We start from the raw sequence: 2,968 nt of genomic DNA on the forward strand, positions 1-2,968 counted from the left end.
CAACAACTTAATACTTATAAAAGCAATCTGCAACAGAAACAACAACTAAATTCATCAGTTTTTAAGGACCTGAAACTAAAATAAGCATGTAAGAATGCCACATTCAAAAATTTCATATATTCCTTGTTTATGTACACCAAATTGACGTCCATTTAATCTTCTTAGGAATTAATGCTATCATATCCCAATAGTGTAAGGAAAGCATAACCTTTACTGAGGTTTGGTCATTCACACTGACACCAAAACTAGGTCTAGAAATCAATACCAAGATAAGAATCCAATGACGCATTAGAATAGGCTATCATTAGAAGGTAAATAGAAGCCTTAATATGGAACCCCTAAAGAACTTTCAGGCCATACCAATGATGTTGAAAACATTCATCTCCAAAAGCACTCCTTGCTGGAGAGCACAAAATCTCTCTAACATCAAATAATAGAAAAATGCAATCATGTAATCATATAGGTTGTCCTCATCCTTGCATTGAAATGAGACCTATGGATTGCATACTCCAAGTACATAGCAATATTGAATCAAATCCAAAACATTCAACAAAATACAATAAATTACGAATCAGATCTTGTAAAAATTTATTAGTCATGAAAGGAAAAAGTCTAGTTTCACAAAGACCATTTTAGCTTTTATTGCAGGCTAGGGTCTATCTCATTTCTAAAATCTTTTCTGAGGTTTGAATGCTCTATTCATTGTGGAATCGTATTCTGGCTTCTATCATATCATTGTAAATTTGGTTTCTCAGAGGCTCATAAAACCCTTATTCAAATCCCACATTTTTATTGACATCAGCAAGCTTTTTGTCCAAATTATAACTATCTGACTATATCGATCAACTTCCAGGCCAAACACCATGGCTAGTCATCTCGCTAAAAACCCCACCATACCTGATATGTTGATTTCTTGTAAGATGTTTTATTTAATCAGAGTCTAGGCATTGAAACTAAAAAATGCAGAAGAGCATGGCAACTATTTCAATTTACTAACTTAAAAGATATTAAAGAAGGTTAGGAGAGTTTGCCCATTAACATGTAGATATTTTCTTCCACTCGTCTGAGGTCAATTGCTTTATTTCTAGTTTTCCCCCTCTCTTGCTTCACGATCCACGCCATTATAAAACCACCTCAGACAAGAAACACACTGAAATAGGGGAAACAAATTCGTGATTATTCAGGATGGCCGAGTTACCAAAATGATCCTGCATAAAATTAGGTCCCTCCACTAGCCAATGTAAAACCTCTCATAAAACAAAGAAATGGAAGAAGTGTTAAAAATATAAATATTTTTAAGAACAAGGCTCAATAAAATTAAGGAAATCAGCAACAAATAAGCATATATACATGTCATACATATATAATATAAATATGTTAAATCATAATGCATGGTATCATGTACTTCAGAAATAGATGGAGTGGTTCTATACATATTATTAAATATTATACCAAATACATACTATATTATTACAAAACAAATGAACGATAAACCCTAAAGAATTTACTTCGAGACACAATTTAAAACCAAGGAACAAATTAAAACTCAAGCCTTGGTATTGGGAACCAGTAGAGTACCAAAAAATTAAAAAAAAATATATGATACTTGGTCAGACATGCTTTTGGTCACACTGAGCTCTAATGTTGAACCGGTATAAGCCTTGTTTCGTCACAAAACCTTGAATTGACATTTAAGAAAGAATAGAGGTTGAAAAACCATTGTATTATTTGAAAGAAAACTTTGAGAAATAAAATGAAAAGTTAAGGGTCGTGGTTTTGAACCTCAAGAAAGGGATGGACTCTTTTTACTTTAAACGTCAAAGTGGACCTAGCTATGAGATGCTCAACTCAAAAGTCCCTCGTGATGGCTAGAGGCACCACAAGCTCCTTTGCCCTTGCCCCCAATCTAACAAAAACCCCAACCCCACAAATCTCTCACCCTCTATCACAACCAACCTACGGGTCTATTTCAAAGACATAGTAATTAAATGCAACTAAATGGGGGTCACACAACCTTGATTACCTTGACTTCCAACCTACGGGTCTATTTCAGAGACATAGTAATTAAATGCAGCTCAATGGGGGTCACACAACCTTCATTACCTTGACTTCGAATAGTGTACAGAGCTTTGAACCCCTCCATCGTGATGATAGAGGATGCAGTGGAACACAGGCAACATTTAGTCAAAATGGGCTAGTTTGCAAGTTCAATGATGTGACTACATGATTAACACTTAGTCCAACAAATAATAACTTAGGTTTAGAATAATTATAAATTATGAAATAATAATTATAAATTATAAAATAAATAGTTTCAAAAAATGATATTATAAAAGAAGAAATGATAGTGTTCACACCTAATCTTCAATGGTTGGGTGAACTGGAACGTGAACAGTCATCAAGAAGATGAACTGATCCGTTCCATTTATGTATATAACTCATAGTTATCTAATGAATTAAGTAGTCAATTTTCTTCTGTCTATTTTGGAGTTACCTTGGCCTGACATGGTATCAGAGCACATGTCCCAGGTTCTTAAAATAGTCGTAACTCCTGCCTCTGTCCTGAGCACTGCGTTGCTCTCTTCTGCGCTGCTCTGCCTCTGTCTGACATTCCTCTGACATGCCCAGAGATGCATTGGTAAAATGATGCCACGAAAATATTGGTAAGAAATCCTTGTGGCCATTTCCGTTGTCGCTCCTCACTGTCCTGCGACATCACCATTGTGTTCTCCGCTGCCACCTGCTCCATATGGTGGACACAGTTAATGTGCCAACTGCTAAACGCCATATCGTTTCCCTCCACCTTCCCTTTGTACATGCATGCCCACCTGCTCTCAGACTCACCGCTCATTTCATTTCCCTGCCTGCTCAGCTTGCGCTGTGGTTCTCCAATGCTAAAGTGAGGTTCAGGGGTCGAGTCCTGTCCCGTGGAGTGAGGTTCAGGGGTCGAGTCCTGTCCCGTGGAGTG

The sequence above is a fragment of the Pinus tabuliformis genome, chromosome 5_1, assembly GCF_031772625.1.
Source record: "Pinus tabuliformis cultivar Carrire ecotype Pingquan chromosome 5_1, CPIR1, whole genome shotgun sequence".
NCBI classification, from domain to species: domain Eukaryota; kingdom Viridiplantae; phylum Streptophyta; class Pinopsida; order Pinales; family Pinaceae; genus Pinus; species Pinus tabuliformis.